Genomic DNA, 8,088 nt, shown 5'->3' on the forward strand with positions numbered 1-8,088 from the left:
GATAGTTCTACTTTACACCGCAGCGCCAGCCATGGCGCTCGTTACGGCGAAGGAGGAGCAGTCCGCCCGACTCGGCCCAGTGTGGCTATTTAGATTGGTTTTCGTGAAGCGGCAAGTCTCAATAGACCGATCCCACCAGCCAGTTTGACTACGCCACCGCTGCCGTAATGCATCGAGGGAACTTTAGTCTTTCTGCACGTGCGACAACCCCACTGGAGCTCTGCGCGTGTGGAGCACGAGACGACACGAGGCCTCGCAGGCACGACCGTCTGCCTCCTGTGAACTAAAGTTATGGCGCCGACACGCATGCGCCGAACGCCTAGTAAGATTGGTCTATGCCAGATTGCATGAATAATGTGACTAATCTGTGTAGAATAAAAGCACACGACTCTTTCTGCGTGGAGCTCACTGAGCTGCAGGCTGGGCGTTAGAGCCGGATTCAGCCGGCAGTATGAGTGAATAGTCGTTTGATTGTTCCCGTAAGTGTTGCCCCGTTTTCGTTACAACTGTGATATATGAGTTATAGTGAGATATAGCTAGTCTATATAATTTCAGGTTTTAACCAACGCTGAAACACGCTCGAGCTTTTCCTTTTACTTATCTGTGGAGGACAATAAGAAACCGACCCCTCAGCAATATAAACTTCATTGTTCACAAACAGATCAAGGGAGGCATATAGTTCACAAGCGGACTACCTTTCGGGAAAGATGCTTCCGCGAAAGCCTCAATATATTCTCTAGAGAACTGTTCAGTTCATCAGCCCAGTTTGCCAAAGGAGGTCTGAGGAGAAAGACATCGCAGAGCTCTTCGCTGTGGTACGGGTCTCTGCAGTTAGTGCACCACATCAGCGGGCAGTCCATAAGGTGTGGAAGCACAGCGCTCGGGAGGACCTTGCAAAACCGTTCACAAAGACGAATCTCTGCCGACTGTAGAGCCCTCTCGACAAAGGTGCAGACCAACTTGTACAGCCAGACAGCTTCAGGTCGTCGATAGCTGAGGCCTCCTTGGTGTAGGCTAAACACGAACTGATGGGCTCCGTCACGTGGTGCATTTCCCTTACGTTGCAGCTTGCATTCAGGGAAGGTCACCTGCAAAGTTGAGGGGGCTCTACACATTAGCCTTCCTTGCTTTCATTCTGACATTTCTCTTGCTTTGCTAGGCTGAATGCTTCAGCTACTTATTTTGAAATTACGCCAATATCTACAGATAAAAATAATCACGTTTTGTTCGCAAATGAGGGCCAAGTAGCCGGCCATGTAAGTTAGCGGTGCGAACTCAGGTTCAGAAGAGACTTTATTGTACTTCATCAAGTGCTGAATTTTCCAAAGCACACCAAGAGCTGCCTCAGGAACTGCAGGATTTCCTGTTTCACGAGTGGAACTGGCACATTTCAGCGCCGTCTGGCACTCCAAACTAGAGGGCGCATTTCCATATCTGGCAGCCTCCAAAATGCCCACCTGTGCGCCGAAATTGGGACTATTTTAGAAACTTGATCGGTGTGCACTGACACTGTTCTCGAGAAACTGGGCGACGGACATAAGATCAGTTAGATTGCAATATAACAAACGAACCTTGAGCAACTTTTCTGCCTTGAAAACTGCTGTTCTGTCATCAACTCGGTCGTTACCTCCGTTGAATTGGCGGAAGTAGCTGAACAGACTCAACCGGGTCGCTGTTGAGAGGTCGCGTCAGAACGTACTTAAATGTGAAATTTTAAAAAAAGTCAGCGAAAGAATACTAACTAGAGGCAAGTTTTTGTCTCACAAAAACCCTATTTTGCCTCAAAAGTTTGTTCTCTTTAGAGGTCAGTCAGGGGATACTCAATGACGGCGACCGTTGACCTGATTGTCATTACGGTTGATTCATAGGTCTCTTTCATGAGGGACTTGACCCGAGACTTGATACTTTCGAGTTTACTATCCTCGAGGTAGCTGATGAAATCAACTTCAAGCCATGAGAGCCGATTGCCTTCTGTTCTGACGAAATTCGTTTATCTCGATTTCCAGTCAGAGATATGGAGCTCGTACCAGATTCCAACCGTTTTCGTAAATGTGATGGTTGAGGTCAAGAACTGGAATTCTGGAGCCCCCTCGTGGGACTGAGGATTCTTCTGCAAGTACTCGAGGGTGCTAATTACTACACGTGAAAATATTAACGTTGCGCGGCACACTTTCATCATCTCTAGATTGTTTGGTTCCACACGAGCTCGGCTCAGAAGTCGCACTGGTTTGACCAACAAATTTTGTTAAATGTTGTAGAGGGCTTTTAACAAAAAGCTAACTTTGAACATCTAAAGTGATTGTGGTCAAAAGAGCCGAACAACGGTTCACCTTCACGTACCGGATGCGGCACAACATGCTGGAGTGTGTTGTCGTCACACATCTCTCGAAACATCGCGGTGTTTGTCTGGTGGTTGTCAGTGACGATGCGAACTATCCAAAATCCTGCCTCTTCAACCGCCTTCATGACATTGAGCGTAATAATCCAGAGCTGGTTGTGCTTCGAAGTTCTTGTAAAGAAGTAGCCGACTGATATCACGTGACCTGTGGAAAGCCCACGTAGCACGAAGCAAAGAAGCCTCTTGGTTACTTCTGTGGCTCTTGATCGATCTTCGCGTCTGATGTCAACATGCCCAAAGATTTTGTCACCTTGTCGATCATAAATATGTTTTCTGCTCAATCGATATTTTGTAAATGATGAGGCTGCAGTAGGGCTCCTTCTCTGAGCGCAGACATCTCTCCACCTGCAGCCGTTCTTTGATGAGGCTTGTGACCCCGGTCTCTCCCACGGGCGACCCGACAAACATCTGCAACGCACTTCAGCAGGGCAGTTTAAGGGGTTTCTTTGCGGGTACGTGGTCCTATCCTTTACATGATGTCGCTTTCCATAGTACGCATTTTCTCAGCGTTGGTTCTTGCCATGATGCTCTTGCCTTGTCAAAATTCGTTATTTGTTCCATGACAAATTTTGCAGTCTTGTCACCTTCCGATGCGGCTTTTGAATCGTTCATGAAGGCCTGCATAACTCTGTCCTCTTCATACTGCTTTAATCTCTCTTGAAATTCGTCGCAGGTTTGTCGCAGTTTCTCCATTCGCTCCTTCAGTATTTTGGCTTTCATTTGAAGGGCGTGCGCGTTTTTCTTGGCATGTTCCATGAATCCTGTGATATTGAATGACATCTTGAATTCTTCTACTTTAAACACTTTTTGCTGGCAAGGTTCAATAGCCTCGCACTCATCAACAGTTGGTCTTCTTTCTGCAGGGGACTGCATTTTGCGTTGTTGACGTTTACCGCTGGCATGTGACGTGGACGCGTTAGGTGGCACACGAACAAGCGTTCTGCACTTCTTTGAGCCTGCTGATTGCATGTACAACGGATGCAAGAGAAATGAGTCGGCACCTCTGTCGGTCGCAGCAACTTTCGCGTCATCCGTACCTTTGTGGTCCTGCTTCTTAAAAGGAAGGGAGTATACGACGCTCCTGGGGGGGGGGGGGGGGGGGGAAGAAGAAGCTTGGTTGCCACTGGCTGCCCTTCTCGCTGCCTTGTCGCGAAATGTTCTTCAATCAGGCACGCCGGAATTTCTCTCCAGACGGCAGCTCGTGATAGCAGAGTTCCGGATGTTTTGCAGCATTTGACTTACAACGCGGAACGCAACAGTGTTTTGGCACCGCGGGCTCCGTAACCCATGAGCACACTTTAAAACTGTGGAGAGACAGACAAAAGGCGGCTGTCTGCGTCTCTTCTTCTTTCTTAATCATCAGTGGCTATCGCCACAAGACTATGCTCTCTTTCATACTGTCGCGAATGACAATTGAAGAGGCAACGATAACTGAAGAAACTAAACGTTTAATGTGGCTAACTTGTTCCCAAAACGAAAAGGGAACAGAAGAAAACAGCAGAACATCGCTGGCTTCGATTCGGCGAAACCGCAGGATCGAGTGCTGGGGCGAGACTGACCTTGGCTTGCCACGCGAAGCCCCTTATGTACACGCGTGGGCATCTGGAATGGTCGGCGTAGAAGGTTCGACGAGTAGAAAATTCTTACCTCGAATCAGCCAACGCGGTTCTCGAATTTACCAGAACATCGCATTAGAGACAACAGAAATGCGTGCCCGCGGCCAGGAATCGAACGCTGGTTTTCTGCGTGGAAGGAGAGCGCGATAACTGTTAGGCCACGAGCGCGCTGCCTGCTTGGTCAGCTGCGGTCGCGGCATTATTCCCTTCTTTAAAAAAGGTGCATCGTCCCGATGCAGCACAAAACGAAAACACAGATTCACAGCAAAAGGATAGCAGAGACGCGAGCCACAGTCCACAGTTCACTCTTGGACGAGAGTCCAAATTTCTATCGTTCGTACTACGGCTTGAGCCGGACGACGTGCACCACCTCGGGTCGTGGCTGGCGTCTTGCAGATGGGCGCGTTCTGTCGGGTAGAAGTTCGTAGTTCAGATCGCCGAGGCGTCGAATGGTTTTGTAGGGTCCGAAATAGCGTTTGAGAAGCTTCTCGCTGAGTCCGCGGCGCCGTATCGGTGTCCACACCCATACCCGGTTTCCGGGTTGAAAGTGGAGGTCCCGGCGACGAAGGTTATACCGGCGGGCGTCGACTCGCTGTGGATTGTGGATTCGAAGGCGAGCTAGTTGGCGAGCCTCCTCTGCTCTCTGACTGACTGCAGGGGCATCGTCGCATCCGTCATCCACTGGCTCATGGGACAGCATCGCATTCAGCATGGTCGTCAATTTTCTGCCATGCACCAGCTCGAATGGTGTAAATCTGGTTGTTTCTTGAGCTGCGGTATTGTAGGCGAACGTGACGTATGGTAGCACCTCGTCCCACGGTTTTGTGCTCTACACCGACGTACATGGAGATCATGTCGGCGATCGTCATGTTGAACCGCTCCGTTAGCCCGTTGGTCTGCGGATGGTACGCTGTGGTTCGACGATGGCTGGTGTGGTTGAGCCGAAAGATCTCTTGCGTGAGCTGAGCCGAAAACGATGAGCCTCGGTCGATTATCAAGACTTCAAGGGCGCCATGTCGAAAGAAAATAGATTCGACGAAAAACTTGGCGACTTCCACCGCTGTTCCCGACGGAAGGGCTTTCGTCTCGGCGTATCGTGTGAGATAATCGGTCGCGACGAGAATCCAACGGTTTCCTTGCGTCGATGTGGGAACGGTCCAAGTAAATCTATTCTAACCTGCGGGAAGCGCGTGGTCGGGGAAGATATCGGCTGCAGGAGTCCTGCTGGCTTCGTCGGAGGTTTCTTACTTCGTTTGCACTCATGGCACGACCGTGTATACAAATCGACGGTTTTCGGGAGCCTCGGCCAATAGCACTTCTTACGGATCCGGGCGAGCGTCCTGCTAAAGCCAAGGTGCCCAGCCGTCGGGTCGTCGTGGCATGCTTCAAAGATTTCTTCTCGTAGGCTGGCAGGAACAACTAGCAGCCAGGCAGGGTCGCCGGTTCCGAAGTTCTTCTTGAAGAGCACGCCTCGCTGCAGAACGAAGCTTGACAAGTCTCGGGTCAACAATCACGGAACAGAACTTCCTTGAACGGAACTTCCTTGACCTTCGAGGTGGTCGATCACGGCGCGAAGTTAGGGGTCGTCTCGTTGAAGTGCTCCCATGTCGGTATCTGTAATTGCTCTGAGAAAACGGGCGTCATCGTCGTCGTCGGTGCTTTCGGGAGGAGGTTCAACTGGGGCCCTAGACAATCAATCGGCGTCTCTATGCTTACGGCCAGGCTTGTACACAATGGTCACGTCAAATTCTTGCAGTTGAAGGCTCCAGCGAGCAAGGCGTCCTGACGGGTCCTTGAGGTTGGCGAGCCAACAGAGAGCGTGGTGGTCCGTGACTATGCGGAACGGGATCCCGTACTGGTAGGCGCGGAACTCCGTTAATGCCCAGACGACAGCGAAACATTCCTTGTCGGTTGTTCAGCAATGTTTCTCTGCCTTGGACAGTGCCCGGCTTGCGTAGGCAATCACCCTCTCTGATCCGTCTTGTGTTTGGACGAGCACCGCGCCTAGCCCGGTGTTCCTGGCGTCTATGTGAACTTCCGTTTCCGCTGATGGATCGAAGTGTCCGAGGATAGGGGGCGACTGGAGTGTTTCCTTCAGTTCGTTGAACGCTTGTTCTTGCTTCTCCCCCCACTGGAAGTTCACTTCGTCCTTCGTCAGATGCGTGAGAGGTGCAGAAATCTTGGCAAAATCGCGAACAAAACGTCTGTAGTAAGCGCACAGCCCAAGAAATTTTCGTACGGCTTTCTTGTCTGATGGCTTCGGAAATTCGACGACAGCGGATGTCTTTGCAGGGTCAGGACTTACACCTTGAGCACTCACGAAATGGCCGAGGAATTTGAGCTCGCCGTAAGCGAACGGACATTTTGACGGCTTCAGTGTCAGTCCGGCATTCTGGATAGCCTGTAGCACGTCTCGCAAACGTCTCAGGTGCTCGTCAAGGTTGCTTGCAAATACCACGACGTCGTCGAGATAGACGAGACAACTTTGCCATTCCAAGCCGGAAAGAACGGTGTCCATTACGGGTTGGAACGTCGCCGGTACTGTGCACAGTCCGAACGGCATCACTTTAAATTCGTACAGCCCGTCCGGCGTGACAAAGGCAGTCTTTTCACGATCTTTTTGGTCGACCTCAATCTGTCAGTACCCACTCTTCAGGTCTATCGACGAAAAGTATCGGGCGTGGCGTAGCGGGTCCAGAGTGTCGTCGATGCGTGGTAGCGGGTAGGCGTCCTTTTTTGTTATGGCGTTCAGTCGGCGATAGTCCACGCCAAACCGAAGAGTCCTGTCTTTCTTTTTCCCCAAGCTACCGATGAAGCCCACGGACTGCTTGAGGGCTGGACAATGTCGTCGTCGAGCATTTCTTGGACCTGCTTCTGGATGACTTCTCTATCTTTCACAAACACACGGTACGGCAACCGACGAACAGGAAGCTCGTTGTCTTCAGTGACAATACGGTGTTTCGCAACGGCCGCTTGGCGCACCTTTGACGACGTGGAGAAGCATTCAATGAACTCGGCGAGAAGGTCACTGAGTTGTCGTCGTTGTGGTGTAGGCAGGGTTGGGTCGATGTCAAACTGCGAAAGCGGCGCTGTCTTCGGTGGCCACGAAGAGAGGTCTTCTGATATTCCGGCGATTACGGCTGAGTCCGGGAGTTCCTCGGCGTGACCCACGGCGGTGCCTTTCGTAAGATGCTGGGCCTCCTGTCGGAAGTTCGTTACAAGTGCGACTGTGTGTCCGTCTTGGAGCTCCGCGATGCCTCTTTCGATGCCTATCCCTTGAGGCTTCCTTCGAGCAGAAGGTCGCCGGAGAAAGTCTCGTAGACCCCGAAGGGTTCACGTGGTTTGCGAGGACTCGTACCGCGGATGACGTCGCTCTGGGGTCCTCCGGTGGTGGAGCAGGAATCGGTGGACGAGTGGGCTAGCGCGCACCAGCTCGGAGCACGTGGAGCGAAAGCTGGCGCTACAGAACCAAGGGATCCTGGGTTCCCCATTGCCCGTTTCGATCCGGATGGGCACCGAACCGGCGTGCGGTCGTGTATCAATGGGAAGTATTCACTGGCGGCCATAGCTGTGTGCGCGAATGCTGAGCGCGTGCTGATGGCGAGCCTCCACAGTTATTTCGCAACGTGCATTCCGCACCGTCAATAGTGCTGGTCTTAGCAGCCTATAGATGTGAGCTCGTTCTGAGCATGCGCTCTTAAAAGCACACACAAATATGGCGTCCAGTGAATACTCCCTATAAGGAGTATTCACTGGACGCCATATTTGTGGGTGCAGTCTAGAGCGCATGCTCAGAACGAGCCCCCATTAATAGGCTCCTAAGAACGGCCATTTTGACGGTGTGGAATGCACGTTGCAGAAGAACACTGGAAGCTAGCCATCGGCACGCGCTCAGCAGTCGCGCATACAGCTACGGCCGCCAGTGAATACTTCCTATACTACTGTGTACTAGAATACGTGGGTAGTGTTGGGACCGGAGCGGCTCGCCTGAGGTGCGACAAGTGTCGGCACAGACGTGTTACCCAAAAACGTGTGCGCGTGCGTGGCTGCAGGCGCGAAAATATGAATTTTTGG

At 51.6% G+C, this 8,088-nt stretch overlaps 1 pseudogene; it reads right to left on the reverse strand.

Moving 5' to 3' along the window:
• Positions 1-680: 680 nt before the first annotated feature.
• Positions 681-3,178, reverse strand: LOC121047356 (annotated as a pseudogene).
• Positions 3,179-8,088: the final 4,910 nt, after the last annotated feature.

The sequence above is a fragment of the Ixodes scapularis genome, unplaced genomic scaffold (genome assembly GCF_016920785.2).
Source record: "Ixodes scapularis isolate PalLabHiFi unplaced genomic scaffold, ASM1692078v2 ptg000058l_1__unscaffolded, whole genome shotgun sequence".
NCBI lineage: Eukaryota > Metazoa > Arthropoda > Arachnida > Ixodida > Ixodidae > Ixodes > Ixodes scapularis.